A 15,996-nucleotide genomic window follows, 5' to 3' on the forward strand; every position below is an offset into this window, starting at 1 on the left:
ACTGAGGGGACAGATGGCGCCTCCCCCGAGCTCCTCCTGTTCTTCACAGTGTACTACGCCGCCTTCTCCAGCCCAGGGGATGGCCCACCCCTGGCCCGCTTGTCCTGCAGGGGCCTCTCGCGCACCTTGCGCTCCACCTTCAGGTCGGTCGGCCTCTGGCGCCTCGGCGGTGCCGCAAGCGCCTGCACTGGCACCCGGCGCCTCAGCAGCCTGCGCCCCGCAGCTGGGTGTCCCCGTTCTGCAGGGGGAAGTCATGTGCGTGGAATCAGAGCACAGCGGCTCCTCGCCCAGCCGGAGAGGGCCCCTCCCAGACCCACAGCGTCGCAACCGGGTTCAGCACAGGGGGCTCGAGTTCCTCGGACACTCAACAGACATCCCACCCACCTCAGCAATGGGTGAATGAGGCTGCTGGACACCTGGTCAATTGCGAGCCCCCACCCCAGCTCAACACAGAGCGAGTCCCCCAGACACGCAGCCCACCCCAGGAGGGCGCAGAAAAGGAGCCGGGGCGGAATGTGGGCCCCCTCCTTGAGTGGAGGTGATGTGAGCTTCACAATGTATGTGAGTTTTAAACTGTGTTGAAATGCAAAAGAAGTGTCCCCGAGTGATTGCGATGTACAGCTCAGGGTCACAGGCACTGCACGTCCCATGAGTCGTCACATTCTCCAGCTGGTCGGTCCCGACAGGGCCAGTGTCTGATCTGACTCAGAGCAGAGCCGAGGTGGACAGGGGTCTCCACAGCTCTGAGAAAGTGCCCGTGAACTATAGAGAGCTGACACTGAGGACAACCTGCCCCTCCCCGTCAACACTTTTCATACATGTTGACGACACTGAAAGTCAAAGCTGCACTGAGGTGGGCGCCGTTCTGATAAATAGAAAAGCAAAAGCAGTGTCCTCACTGGCTGTTTCTTCCCAGACCACTTCTGGCCGAGACCTCCCAGCCAGTTTGTGGCAGACGTGGGCTCAGACCCGGATGGGACCGCTCCAAGCTGCTTCGGCCCGCAGCAGGTGCTTCTCCCCGCCCCCCCGCCCCTGACCACCCCCCCCGCCCCCCCCCCCCCCCCCCGCAGGCCCGTCTCTGCTGGGGTCCTTTGATGAGCAGATATCCGGGAAGGGAGGAGCCGGGGAAGCAGGGGAGGCCGGAGGCTTGGGCTGCAGGCCCTGACCCTGGGGCAAGTGGGTGGGGTGAGGGCAGCAAGGGAGGGACTGGGGAGACAGTCTGGGGTGGGGGGCTGCATGCTCAGGGCCACGAAGCCCTGCAGGATGGGGGAGAGACATAGGATTTGCTCTGATGCTCTGGGGGCAGGGGTGGAGGGACAGAGCGGGCTGAGTAAGAGACAGGTGGGCACAAATGCGTCAGGGAGACGGGAGGGTCTTTGTGGACACGGAGGGAGGGGCTCCTCCAAGAGGCAGAGCTGAGAATCAGTGATGAGTTGGATGCTGGGGGCAGGGAGGGAGGAGGAGGCCAAGGTTCCAGGCTCAGCCCTACAGGGTGATGGGCACCTCAGCTCCAGGGAGTGTGGCTGGAGCTCAGGTGAGGTGGGGACCCCATGAGTGGGCCACCTGAGGCTCAGGCTGAGGTGGAGGTGGAGAGCCTGGGGCTGTGGCCCAGGGCGGTGCTGGAGGCCCACGTGCTCATAGCAGCCAGGCCTAAAGGGAGGAGAGTCATCCAGAAGCTGGGTCTGGGGGCAGGTGAACTTGAGGGGGACTGGGACGCTGTCTGAGCCATTTCCAGGGCTGCTGGTTTCAGGAGCCAGTGGGGAGGGTGGTGGAGTCCAGGTAACTGGGAGCTGAGGGGAAGTGGCTCAGCGCTGACGTTAACAGGATAAATGTCGTGTCAGACGGTGAGGACGCGGAAGAGGTGCAGTGTGAGGAGTGACATTTGGTGAAGGTGTGCCCTGGGGTGGGCACTGTGGGACCTGGACCTCTGGGCCGGCCCTCCCACAGGCACAGGCAGCATTTCATACTCATTTCCTATCAACTGGGGACCCCAGGTCTCCTGCACTGGGCAGGGTCTGAGGGGCAGAGGTCAGAAGGCGCAGGGTGCACTTGTGTGGTCCTAGCCCTGAGACCCTCCACTGCTCAGCTGCTCAGACCCGACTCACCCACATCCCAGGTCCTGAGACACAGCAGCCTCCTGGAGGCCAGAGCAGGCAGGACCCAAGTTTGGGAGTGTGATCCAGAGCTGCTCATTCCTTCCCAGCGCCTAGTTCCTTCCTCTGTAAAATGCACAAGATTTGTGGATGGGGTGGGATGAGCAGGAGGGAGGAGATGACAGGGGTTGATGAGATGAGAGGGGGCATCAGGGGCAGGGGACTGATGGAGTCCCAGGGAGAAGGGTCCACTGTGAGCTGGCTCAGCTCCTTGTCCTGGCCCTTCCTTCCCGAAGGCAGAACATCAGCTCTGGGAGGAGCGCACCCAGGGTGCTGTCTCTGCCCCACACTCGGCCATCTCTGCCCGCCTTGGTCACAGGCTGCCACAGCCCAGTACCTGCATTCCACAGACCCCTCCTGTCTCCTCCACTGCTGCTCAGCACCCACATGTCAGGCCCCTAGGGCCATAGGGAAGCTTTGAGCTCCAGGGAACCAGAGTGGGATGGCTAGCTTTAGGGAGCTATTCTGTGATGTGTTGATAAATATGGCATATAGTGTGCGTGTATATATATTTATAGATTTGCGGAAAGCTGCAGATGGTACTGAAAGGTCCCAGGTACCCTTCACACATTTTGCCCCAGTGGTAACATCTTATATCACCAGAGAACAATATTGACACCAGGAAACCAGCATTGGCACAATGGGCATGTCTGGTTCTGTCATTTTATCATGTATACATTCTCGTAACCAGCAGTACAATCCAGGTGCAGAACTGCTCCATTAGCACAAAGATCTCCCTCATGCTGCCACTCCTGCCCCCACTGTTCCTGCCCATGGCAACTACCAGTCTGTTCTCCATCTTGGGAGTTTTGTCAGTTCTACAATGTTACGTGAATGGAATCACAGCTGTGACATTTTGAGATTGGTTGTGTTTTTTCCACTCAGCATCATGCCCCCGAGATCCATCCAAGTTGTGTGTATCAGTGGTTCCTTCTCTTTTATTGTTGAGTAGGGTTCCATAGTGTAAACATAGTATAAACTGTAATACCACAGTTTTTTCATCCATTCACTTTTTGAGGAACACTTTGGGTGTTTCCAGTTTTTCAGCTGTCACAAATCCACCTGCAGTAAACATCTGTGCACAGGTTTTTGTGGGAACTTAAATTTCATTCTCTGGGATGATGATCCAGGAACATGATTGCTGGGTTGTATGGTAGGTTTATGTTTACCTTTTTAAGAACCTATGAAACTGTCTTACCAGAGTGACCATACCAGGTACATCCTCACCAGCATGTATGAGAGATCCACATTCTTGCCAACATTCGATGTCACTATTTTTATTTTAACCGGCTGTTCTAATAAGTGAGTAGTGATATCTGATTCAGGTTTTCATTCGAATTTCCCTAATGGCGAGTGATGTGGAATATCTTTTCATGGGCCTATTTGCAATCTGTATATTCTCTTTGGAAAAATATCTGTTCATGTCTTTTGCCCATTTTCTCTTTGGATGGTTTGGTATTTTACTGTTGAGTTTTGAGAGTTCCTCGTATATTCTAGATACAAGTCGTTTGTCAGATATGTGGTTTGCAAGTACATTCTTCTAGTCCGTAGCTTATCTTTTCATCCTCCTAACAGGATCTTTAAGAGAGCAAAAGTTTTTAATTTTGGTAAAGTTCAATTCATCAAACGTTTTATTTTATGGAATGTGTTTTAGTGTCGTGTCTAAGAATTCTTCAAGCCCTAGGTCCTGAAGATTTTCTCCTATGCTTCCTTCTAAAAGTTTTACACTTGTACATTTTACTTTTAAATCTATGCTGTGATCAATTTGAGTTCATGTTTGTATAAAGGATGAAGTTTAGATCAAGGTATTTTTGTTCATTTGTTTTGTTTTTGTTTTTTGTTTTTTGCCTGTGGATGACCAATTGCTCTGGTACCATTCGTTGAAAAGACTATCTTCCGTTAAATTGATTTTTCACCTTTGTCAAAAATCAGTGAGTTGTGCGAGTGTAGCCCTACTACGGGGTCCTCTATTCCAGTTGAGCATGTCTTTTCCTCCACCAATACCACAGTCTTGAGATGGAGTAGACTCATTCCTCCCGTTTTATTCCTTTTCAAAATTGTTTTAGCTATCATAGTTCCTGTGCATTTCCAAATAAACTTTAGGATAATCTTGTCTTTGTCTATGAAAGAAAACTTTCTGGGATTTCTCTAGGAATTGTGTCAACTAGTATATCAATTTGAGGAAACTTGACATCTTTACTGTGTCGTCTCTTCCAGTCCATGAGCATGGTATGTCTCTCCATTCATTTAGTTCTTTAATTTCTTTTACCAGTGCTGTGTAGATTTAAGTATACAAGTCTTGTGCATGTTTTTTAGATTTATATCTGTTTTACTGATTATAAACGGTATATTTAAAATTTTTGGTTTCCACGCATTCATTGCTAGTGTATAATATTGATTTTGTATGTTTATCTTGTATCCCGAAAACTTGCTGAACTCACATATTAGTTATAAAGTGGCTTATTTTTGTTTTGCTTTGTTTGTACATTCACTGGAATTTTCTACATGGAAAATCATACTATCTACAAATAAGGACAGTTTTATTTTTCCCTTTCCAATCTGTATGCCCCCCTTCCTTGCTTTATTGCTAGGACTTCCAGCACGATGCTGAATAAGAATGATGAGAGAAGACATCCCTGCCTTGTTCCTGATCTTAGGAGAAGAGCATTCAGTCTTTCACCATTCGATGTAATGTTAGCTGGAAGCTTTTGTAGATGCTCTTTATCAAGTTGTGGAATTCTCCTCTGTTTTGATTTTTTTTTTTTTTGATAGTTTATTATGAATGGGTGTTGAATTTTGTCAAATACTGTTTCTGCATCAACTGATGTGCTCATATGATTTTCCTTTTTTAGCCTGTTGATATGGTGGATTTTGTTGTTAGTGCCATCGAGTCAATTCCAACTCCTAGTAACCCTGTGTACAGCAAAGCAGAACCCTGCCCAGTCTTTTGGTGCCATTCTCTCATCTTCCATTGCTATATCAGACAATGCTCTCCTGCTATTCATAGGGTTTTTGCGGCCAATTTTCTTGAAAGTGGGTGGCCAAGTCCTTCTTCCTAATCCATCTTAGTCTAGAAGTGCCACTGAAACCTGTCCACTGTGGGTGACCCTGCTGGTATTTGAAATCTCAGTGGCATAGTTTTCAGCATCATAGCAACATGCAGCCACCACTGTATGACAACCGACAGATGAGTAGTGTGGTTCTCTGACCAGGAAACAAACCCAGGCCATGGCAGTGGGAGTGCCAAATCTTAACCACTAGACCACCAGGCCTAGCTTAATGGTGGACTACATTGATAGATTTTCAAGTATTGAACCTGCCTTCATCTCTGGAATAAACTTCACTTGGTCATGGTATATGATTCTTTTCATATAGTGCTGAATTCTATTTGGTAATGTTTTATTGTGGATTTTTGGCATCTCTCTTCATGAGGGATATTAGTTTGTAGTTTTCTTTTTCTATATTATCTTTGTCAAGGTGAGTATCAGGGTAATACTGGCTGCATAAAAGAAATTGGATAGTGCTCCCTTGTTTTCCATTTTCTGGAAAATATTATGTAAAATTGATGTTAATTCTTCTTTAAATGTATGGAAGAATTCTCCAGTGAAACAATCTAGGCCTCAAGTTATCTTTTTTCGGGAAATTTAAAATTATAAATTCAATTTCTTTGATCGTTATAGGGGTATTCAAATTGCCTATTTCAAATGGGGGATGTCTAACAGTCTGTGCTTTTTGAGAAATTGGTCCATTTCACCTAAGGTGTCAATCTGTAGAGGTGGAGTATTATTATTCTTTTGATGTCTGCAGGGGCTGGGCTGATATCCCTTGTTTCATCCCTGATATTGATAATTTGAGCCTTCTCTTTTTCTTTGTCAGTTTTACTAGAGGTTTGTCATTTTATTGATTGATATTTCATTGATTTTCTCTATTTTTCTTTTTTCAATTTCCTTGATTTCTGCTCTTATTTTTATTGTTTCCTTCTTTCTGCTTGCCTTGGGTTTATTTTACTCTTCTTTATTCTAGTTTCTTAAGGTGCAAGTTTAGATGATTGATTTGAGACTTTTCCTCTTTTTTAATGTCAGCATTTAATGCTGTAAATTTCTCTTTCAGCACTGAATTAACTGTGTCCCACAAATTTTAATATGTGGATTTCATTATAATTTAGTTCAATGGTTTTAATTTCCTTGAGACTTACTTTTGACCCATGGCTTAAATAAAAGTGTGTTATTTAGTTTCCAGGTGTCTGGAGATTTTTTCATAATCTTCTATTATTTTTTAGTATGATTCCATTGTAGTTGGAGAACATACTCTGTATGATTTCAGTTCTCTTAAATTTTTTGAGGTTTGTTTTATGATCCAAGGCACAGTCTATCATGTTATATGTTCTGTGGGCACTTGAAAACAATATGAATTTTGCTATTGTTGTGTGTAGTGTTTTATAAATGTCTATGTCAATAATCTAAACACAAGTTTGTTTTTCTGTTTTTTGTTTCCATTTTTTTTTTAACCATCCTATGGGTGACTTGTGCATGAGAGGCCCTGGCAGGACGAGTGGGCCGGGGCGTGCTATCCTCTGGGCTGGAGAAGGCGGCGTAGTACACTTGTTTGTAATTGCTTGTTGAAGCATTTTTCTGATGGCTACTTTAAAATTCTCATCAGATAATACCAACATCGGTGTCATCTCTGTGTTGGAGGTCTTTTGATCGTCTAACATATTCAAGATGATATTTCCTAGTCCTTAGTATGACGAGTGTTTTTCAATTATATCCTGGATATTTTGGGTGTTATACTATGAGATTCTGGATCTTGTTAAATCTTGCGTGTTAGCAGGTGGTGGGTCTAGGAAAGTGTGACTAGCAAGTGTAGCCCCACTTATGTGCCCTAACTGGAAGGAGCAAATTTAAGCCTGACCAGAACTACAGCTGCTCAGCCTGGTCAGACACGGCTGGGAAATGACAAATTGTGTGGAAAGTCAGATCGTGACGGCATTCTCTCCTTCAGTCAGTGATGAGAGCACATGCCACTAACACATTGTTTGCTGAATTTATTCCTAAGGATGGATGAGAACTTTCCAGTGACCAAAACTCTGGTTGGGAGTGGAAAATCCATAATGGGCACCTCAGTAAATCTCTGTTTTGCATGTTGAGCACATTTGAGAAGTTTAGTGTATGCTGGTGGGAATCGGTAGGGACGGACTTACTAGGATGGTTGGTATTGATTTTGGGCTTACTTAACACTTAAATTAAGGTGGCCCCTTCTTACTAGTGTCCTTGTCCTAGGTGTCATTTCCCAGGATCCCCTGAGGGAGCCCAGGCTGTGGGGGCAAGCAAGGATGGGCCAGTTCCACGATGGGCTAGAGCGCTGCACTAACGTGAGATGGGACGCACGTTCCCCACCTATCCACTCCCCCCAATTTCCTGCTTGTGAATGACCTCTGCCCTCATCCCCACCACCAAAATGTAGTCGCAGAGGGAAAATAGCCTGGTAGTCACCTCACCTGGAAGCCCCAAGGGCCAGTCTCTCCCTCTCCCTGCATCAGCCTGGACCTGATGTGTGGTGCTCCCACATCCACCTGGGCGCTCCCTCAGGGAACTAGAGCCTTCACCAGCCATTCCAGAACCAGGATTCTCATGGAGGGTTCTCCTTCCAGGCGGCCACCAGGGCCATGCCCACACCCAGCCCAGCCTCTTCCAGGCTGCAAGCCTCAGGTACCTCCAATAGATTCCTTCTTGCTCAGATTATCCAAGGCCAGGCTCTTTGACCCAGGTGATACAGAGCTGTGAAATAAGTTGACTTTTCATGTCACCCAAATTAGACAGAATGAGGGGAATACCCTTGTTCCCCACAAAGCGTGGATCAGGCATTTCAACCCAAGTCTGTCTATACCCAGAGTGTCTCCCCACATGGTCAATCATAGCTGGCCCCACAGATGGGGCAGTCTGTTTATTCAGGGCTAATCAAAATATATCTTTGGGAAACTCTTATGCCAAACGTAACCCTGACCCCTTTCTACACCAAAACGGGTTTCCTGAAATGAAAATGGTGGCCTGAACCACATTCTCAAAGTCAGGGGTTTCAATCCAGAAGACTTCTTCGGCTGAACTGAAGGTGAGCTCACCGTGTTCATCTCACGCTCCTCAGTGTGGCAGCGGTGGGAGGCCTGGACTGGAGTGGGTAGCCCAGGGTGCAGCTGCAGCGATGCCCCAGATGCAGCTGCTGGACTCAGGGTTCTGTGGGTATTGTGGGACAGTCAGCCTGGAGGGAGCATCGCTGTGCAGAGCCTTGTAGATGCCCCTGCCTTTGTAGACATCTGCTTTCTTTTATGAAAACAAGTGCAACTAGGCGGGCTGAGCCCTCTGTCCAACATGGCAAAACGAGAGATCAGATTCAACGACATGGGACCCAGGAGAAGAGGTGCCGGCTCTCTGGGCAAATCACGGAAGTAAAGCTGATGTTTCAATACTCCATTTTTGAATATCAGATTTTCTAATGCAAATGTAAAATATAATGTATTCATATAACAGTTTGCAGTAAACTGTGTTTCCTACACCTCGGCAGGAAGGAAGACGTCCCCCCATTTCTGCCCTGATTGTCCCTGCTGTCCCCCTTGCTCTCCGCCATCTGCACTCAGGGCCCTGAGGCGGCCTCTGTCCTGCTGGCCACAGGGAAATGGAATGGATGTGTAGTAATTTCTGAATCAGAGCAACATAGATGTTGCTAAAAACACGAAATGAGTTGAAAGAAGAGGCAGCAGAGAGGGATGGAAGCTGAGGACTCTGTCCATCGTCCACCCATTTGACAAGGATGACCGCAGGGCTTCTCCCGGCTTCAAGGGCAGGGGCCGTGCTGGGCACGGGGCGCAGAGGGGGCCTGGGTCTGTGAGACAACGCTACACGAACCTCACAGAGACGGTCACCCCAACTCCCCACCTGCTCTTCCTTCCAGTTGCTTACGCCCCAAAGTGTCATCCTGCCCCCTCCTCCCCGCACAGCCCCCCACGGAGGCATGCTAGCGGGTTGGCACCTTTCTATTTTCAGGAATAAGAACATGAAGCTCAGTTCCGTTCACACTGTCACCACCTCATCTAAGGAGGGAGATTTTCCCACCCCCTAGGAAGGACACAACTTCAGAGAAAAGCCAGTCCCTTCCGAGAAACAGGGACAGGTGGCTGATTGTCCAGGCCAGGCCCCTTTGAGGGTGAAGGGACGTTCCCCACCATCATAGGACAGGGGGACAACAGGCCTCACCAGTGGTCAGGCACAGAGGATGTGCAGTCACCTGCCAGGAGAGGGCGCTGGGACGCAGGTGCCCTGCGGAGCCTGCTGTCCTGGAACCCACACGGAGAAGGTGCCTCAGGGGAACAGGTGTGGTCAGTGTGTCACTTGCTGAGGGGCCAGGATGGGGGCACAGTGCGCACCAGCTGGTGGGGGTCAGGTGGTCCTGCTGGTCCCCTTGTGTCCCTCTTGCTGGTTCCGTGGGTCGCCCCCAGCTGCTGCATCGTGGGCCCCTGCAGGCTCCTGCAGAGGACTGCCCTACGTGACGTGCCACTTAGGCCCAGGTGCAGGGAGTGGAAGCGACGGGCACTCAGGCTGCCCCCAGGTCTCCCGAGCCTTTGAGCCTTCGGCTGGCTGGCACTGGAGGAGGCAGGTGTAACTTGTGCCCAGGGCCCCACAGGATCAGATGGCACACACACACCACGTGGCCTCTGGGGTGCTGTGCAGTAGACCTGGCCCACTGGGAAGCAGCCCGCCAGCCCAGACCGCTTTCCACACTTAGGACGCCACCAATCGGCGGCAAACGGGTTGAGCCTGGAGGAGAAAGCTCTCCCTACGGAGCCACAGCAGGTGTCCTGGATGGCCAAGGGCTCTGCCCCAGGATCTGTGCGCTCCTTCCACACAGTGGAACGAGTGGGACGGAGACGGGTGGATCGGCAGGTGAAGGATTTCCCACCTTCTGTGATGAACAGGTAGCTGTTTGAACTACTCTGGTGTCCTCTATTTAAATAAGCTAAACTTCCCCTGCTTGTCACCATCTCTGGTCTCATGTTTCTACAACCACTTGATCGTTTAGGAAATCTCTTGGGTGACCTGTGACCAGTCAAGCCCTCAGCCGGCCTCAGGTCAGGTCACCTGCTGGTTGCAGGAGGAGAACTTCCTGGGCTGGGCTGCCTCCACCCCTGCTGAGGGGGCAGCTGCTGCCTCTGACGCCCTGTGTGCCCAGCTTCTGAGAGAACGGGGTCTCGGCAGTGCTGAGAGCCAAAGTCAGAGGCTCACACACCCCGAGCCAGGTCAGCCCCTTGGCCCTCATCCCCCCTCATCCCCAAACAGAGCCAGCCGGGACCCTGCAGGGGCTCCAGAACCATCAGCATCGGCACCACGGGAATGCGGACCCGCCCGGGACCAGGATGTCCCACCCTCAGAGCAGTCAGGGGTGGGGCCGGAGGAAATCCAGGACAAAACATTTGGAGATGGAGTGTGGTAACAGCTGCTGACCTGTCCACCAGGCAAGACCCTCCACCTGCAAAAAGATTATGACTCATTAACAGCTCAGATGGTGGTTAGCATTTTTCAGCAATAGAATTTTTTAATTAAGATGTGTACATTGCTTTCTTAGGTATAGTGCTATTGCACACTTAATAGACTACAGTGTAATATAGACATAACTTATACTCACTGGGAAACCAAAAAATTCGTGTGACTGGCTTTATTGCGGCGGTCTGGAACTGAACCCGTAATATCTCCAAGGTGTGCCTGTATTCGGTCGGCCAATCCCCAAACACCAAGCCAACTCTGGCCCTTCTCACGCCAGACAAGGTTGACTATGTGGCCACAGCCAATCAGATATTTTCTATTTGTCTCTTCCTTGTTCTTTATTCTTTATCCTATAAAATCTTCTTGCCTTCTGCTCCATTGTGCAGTTCTCCTGAGGGAGACTGTCCACTTCATGATGTGTTAAATAAAGTTTGTCTGTATCACCTAAATTGTCCTCTTTAATCTCTTTTTTAACACAGATTAGGGATGCCACAGGAGAAAATTATGTGTGACGTGAAAGGAGGAAGTCAAGCAGTGGCCACTACCCTTGCAGGGGAACGTGGGAAGCCAGGCACTATGAAACTTGCATACGTCACTGACCTGCTGTCCCCTCGGCCCCTTGTCTTGTGTCAGGTGAGGGTCTGCGGCCATGTGGTAAGGTCCCAGCCTCTTCTACAGGTTGCCTGCATTAATGAAGCTGAAGGGACACAAGACAGACATGATATGTTTGCCTTCAGGGGCTCCAGGTTGTCCCTGGATGTGCCAGCCTGTCCTTGCTCTCCCCCACTTCAGACCCAGACTCAATGGCCTTCCACAGGCTTTTCACTATTGCCTTGTCACTTACAAAGCTTCTACTTCTATGATTGAACTCTGATACAGAATCATACACCTGTGTATCTCCCTGTCTTAGCTAGAGACTGATTGTTTGTAGAGAACATAACCTTCTCAGTCTAGCTTTCTTTAAGGAAAGGTATTCCAAAAAGAAAAACGGGCAAACCACTTGAAAAGGTACTTTACAAAAGAAGATACTAAATCTCTAATAAATACATGAAAAGGCACTCAACTCATTAGGGAAATGCAAGTTGAAACCCTAATGAAGTAGCACACCCACCGGAATGGTGAAAATTAAAAAGAATGGCGATTCTACATGTTCACAAGGATGTGGAACGACTAGAACTTGCATACCCAGCAATTCCACTCCCAAGACACCACAGAGAAATGAGAGCAGATAGCCACCAAAAGGTAAATACAACAATGTTCACACCAGTTTATTTGTTAATATTAAAAAGAAAAAACTGGAAACAACCCAGTGTCCGTCAGTGAATAATGAACAAATAAATAAATTGTGGTGTACTCATATAATGGAAGACTACACAGCAGTTTAAAAAAATCTAAAACTGTTGACACACAACATGGATGAATGTCACAGAAACTTAGTTGAGTGATGGAAGATAAGTGCCACACAGCAGTCTCGACTCATTCCTCCTGAATGAGTGACTAGCTGGTGCTGAAGAGGACCTGAAGCTACGACGTGCTCACATCGATGTGAAGACAAAAGCCAGTGCCCAACATGTTTCCATCAACAAGCTGATGCCCCTTGGAAGCTCGCTGGATGTTCTTTTAACCTGTTCCACCTGGACAGCTGGGGAGATGTGGCAGGACTTGAGGTCTGGATTCAGGACTCCACCCTCAGAGGGTTCTCTGCTCAGTCCAATTCAGGCCATAAGACTCAAGAACCAGACATTCTGTTTAATTCCAGTTCGAATTGTAAGTTGGCTGTCAGATAGCAAGGGTTAAATTAAATACTTGAAGTATAAAGTGCTACAAGAAAATGTATGTGGATATATTATCTATCAGCATTGTTGCTATATATGTGTATGTGTATACTGATATAGGTACATGTATATTAATATTGCTAATATTAGGACCACACCCATAACACATACCCCTCTAAATCGATACATCTATACACTGTTGTTAGCATATTTTTCCTGAAATGCCGTTCTATCTTTTTTATTGTTTAGAGAGTATGAATCCCAGTCCACAAACCCAGATGTGCAATACATATTTTCTTTTCTGTAAGTCAATGTAATTTCTGACCCTAAGCTTTCATTCTGCAGAGCTGGTGGGAAACAATTCAGTCCGTGGGGATGTCTTCTCCCCAAATTTCAGCACTGTTCTGGGGTATTTGGGAATGTGGGGGGGGGGGTGCGGCGGGGCACACATTTCTGCTCTGACATCTATTGTCATCATCCATGTGGCCACCTGAGACACAGTGGCTTACCACTGCCTGTGCCTCCAGCTGCCTGTGATTCCATTTGCTTAGTCTTCTTCTGGGATCCGCCACCTCCCTGGAGAGTCTTCTGGGAAGTAGGGCCTGGGAGGCTCTGCTCTTACCCACAGCTTTCTCAGTCTTCTCTGGACAGGAAAACCTTCCCACCTCCTGATTCTAGAAGCACTCTGTCTTCCTCCACAAATCTCTTTCCTTTTTACCTCTTCCAGGCCTCCCCCCAGCTCTCCTAGAGGCCTAGGATTTTGAAGATCAGAAGCCAGAAAAGCTGACAGGCTATTCTATTTTCAGTCACACCACATGCCTTGCTAATCCCTTGAAGTACTAAGTGAGTACTGTGAAAGTGAGTACTGCTTGAATGGAGGAGAAAAAAAAGGAAGAAAATACAGGAATATGTTTGTTAAGTAAGTGTGTTGGGGCACAATTCTAAGATGACCCCACGTGACCCTTGCGCTTGTACAATGCCCCTCTGTGAGTGGGTAGAACCCGTGAACACGATGAGATAGCACCTCTGGGACTGGGTTACGTTGCACTTGAAGATAGGGAGATCGTCTGGGGAGCCTGGCCTGATCACACGAGCCCTGGGAAAGTAGCTTTCTCTGGCTGGCGGCAGAAGAAGAGGCAGGGATTCAAAGTCTGAGAGTGATTCCAAGCCAGGGAGGGTCTCCAGCGCTGCCTTTGAAGATGGAGGGGGCCACATGGTAGACCTCTGGGAGCTGAGAGGACCCCCACCTGACAGCCAGCCAGGAAGTGGGGCCCTCAGTCCTACAGCCACAGGAGTGGAATTCTGCCTCAACATGTCAGCTTGGAAGAGGGTCCGAGCCTGAGACAAGACCCGGGCCCAGCTGACCCCTTGACCGCAGCTTCAGGTGAGCTGAGAACCTGCTACACTGACCTGCAAGAATTCTGACCTGTAAGCTTACCAGTGGATGTTTTAAGTCACTAAGTCTGTGGTATTTTGTTACTCAGCAACTGAAAATTAATACAATAAGTTACAATATGAAAATATTGTCCAAACGGATGTGTTTTGTCTGGCCTGGTTTATCTACATTGCATGCCCCCTGCCAACAATTATTTCTCAAAGGGAAGAGGCTGATGGTTTAAGGGGCTCAGTATGTAGCCCACCAGACGCCAGGCTCCGGTGACACTAAACAGGCTCCCGGGTCAGCTGCTGCTGGCTCCCAGTGCCCTAGAAAGCTTCTGTTAAGGGACAGAGCCACATTCAGGTGTCCCGAGCAGCAGGTGACTTCTGCAGAAAGCAATATTTAAAAGTCTCACCATGCCATTTAAGACTCTTGTGGTGAAAAGGAGAAAACTGAGTGTCAGGAAACCCAGCTCTGCCATTAGCCAGCTGAGCAAATGTGGGCAAGTTGCTTTACCTCTCTGAGCCACAATGCCTCATCTAGAAAATGAGAGACACAGACTAGGTGGTCTCAAAGGCCCATTAAGACCTTTCATGCTTCCATTTAACAAATGCTTGCTGAGGTCCTAGTATGTGCCAGGTCCTGAGCAAGGCGCTGGGAACACAGCTGTGAATTAGACAGAACCTGTGCCCTCACTGGGCTCCGATTTCCCATGGGAGTATTTGACAGTCCACACAGGGAAGAGAGGACTCCCACTTAGAAAACAGTGGGTGTTTTAGGCTGCCACAGTCCCCACTAGCTTCATCCTGCCTTTTCCGGGTGACGTCTCAGCTCGGGCCCACCACACCAGGCCATGAAGTCCTCACACACCGAAACCAGAGGAGAGCCGCAACGGTCCGGTGCAATTTGGAAGAAGAAAGGCTTGAGGAAGGGCAGAGACTCCAGCTCATTCTACTGCAGGACTTTGGGCAAAACCCGCCCTTCATTTCATTTGGCCACTGAAGGACTAATCAAAAATATTTAGAATCAATACCAACCTTTGATTAGGTCAAAATTGTTAAAGAGGCAACTTGTTCTCAGCTAGCTGCCAACTAATTTTGATTAAAGCGAGAGCCAATAGCTCGACACTTTTATGGAATTTCAGAATCTCTGGGGAAGTGCCCTGAAGGGTAAAGCCGTCTCAGAAATCTCTCTACCACCTTCTTGCCAAGTGGTTTTCCAACTCTCCTCAAGCTCACTGCTTTCCTGGGCAGCCCTTGTGGACCATGCTGTTTTGGAAAGCTGGGTCTTTCCCCAAGCTGAGACCTGGGTCCTGGCAGGCTTTTTCCTATCGCCCTGCTCGGCTCTCCTGTGTGTGCACATAAGCCAGTGTCCTCTTCACGTGAATCCCTGTGGAGGGCTGCTTTCCTATCGTACTTTCTTCCTCCAAGTCAGGTGGCCATGGTTCTTCCATCCATTTTTCCAGTTTTGTGACCTTGAGTCCCCTCATCATTTGCTCTCCTGCAGACACTGCTGGCTCACCAGTCCCCTCCATGGAGTGTGGTGTCCAAAACCCAGCTATGTGTGGTTTTTCACTAATTAGATCAGGTTGGTCCACTTCCTGGATGTGGTACGTTGGTTAGTGCAAACTAATACTGTATTAGTTCATGTTAGCAACCAATCACAGATAGCCCACAACTAAGCAGCTAAAACCCCAAAGTCCTTTTTCAACAGGATTATTTTGATGGGAAGTGATAAGACACAACTCAAACTGATGCTGAAAAGGAAATTTCTTGGCTCACCTTACTTGTGAATTTCAAGGGTTGAATGTAGCTTTATGCAAGGTCTGTCTGCAGCCGGGTCTTTAATGAAAGTGCCGCAGTTCTGTCTGTCTGTCTCTCTCCACGCCATGCCCCGGTTCTGCTGCCTCAATTGGGTCTGATACTCGACTTGAGGGAACCAATGGCCCCAGTTGCTCCAGCCTCCCATCCTACCAGCAGGTTAGCACCCCCAGTGAAAGAGTGCCTCTTTCCCAAGGTCCTGGGAGAACTCTGTCCTGGGCTGATCACTGTTCGCCAAGATCCAATCACCGAAGCAGGAAGATGGGGTGCTCCAACTGACCAAGCCTGATCCGGCAGCCACCCTCACGTCAGGGGTTCCTCAGAGGAAAGAGTGTTTTT

At 48.6% G+C, this 15,996-nt stretch overlaps 1 long non-coding RNA gene across 1 annotated transcript; it reads left to right on the plus strand.

Annotated features, from left to right (window-relative positions):
- On the plus strand, window positions 1–8,676 carry LOC139084803 (uncharacterized). The gene is made up of 3 exons (XR_011542556.1): window positions 1–1,008; window positions 7,433–8,261; window positions 8,487–8,676. It is a non-coding gene; the product is annotated as an uncharacterized lncRNA (long non-coding RNA).
- Window positions 8,677–15,996: the final 7,320 nt, after the last annotated feature.

This window comes from Equus przewalskii, chromosome 7 (genome assembly GCF_037783145.1).
Source record: "Equus przewalskii isolate Varuska chromosome 7, EquPr2, whole genome shotgun sequence".
NCBI lineage: Eukaryota > Metazoa > Chordata > Mammalia > Perissodactyla > Equidae > Equus > Equus przewalskii.